The sequence below is a fragment of the Sinohyriopsis cumingii genome, chromosome 4 (genome assembly GCF_028554795.1).
Source record: "Sinohyriopsis cumingii isolate HCF-2022 chromosome 4, ASM2855479v2, whole genome shotgun sequence".
NCBI classification, from domain to species: domain Eukaryota; kingdom Metazoa; phylum Mollusca; class Bivalvia; order Unionida; family Unionidae; genus Sinohyriopsis; species Sinohyriopsis cumingii.
The window spans coordinates 135,864,613-135,864,870 of NC_142964.1; positions in this window are offsets into that span (position 1 = coordinate 135,864,613).

Consider the following 258-nt stretch of genomic DNA (forward strand, 5'->3'; position numbering starts at 1 on the left):
TCAGGCACAGGCAGAAATCACTGGGGGGGGGGGGATAGACACACAAAACTCGCTCGGGAAGCAATTTATCGGCACACTTGCTAGAAAAATCGCGTCTCTGAAACGGAGAAAGATATTCTCGTGCGGTTTGCGGTGGCGGCTGCGTCCTAGACAGAGCTGTCCACGCATGCCTTGCGGAGAGAAGAAGGAAAAAAAAAATTGGAAAAAAAAATGGAAGAAAATGACAATCGTGGCCAAAGAGAAACGATTTTTAACCGG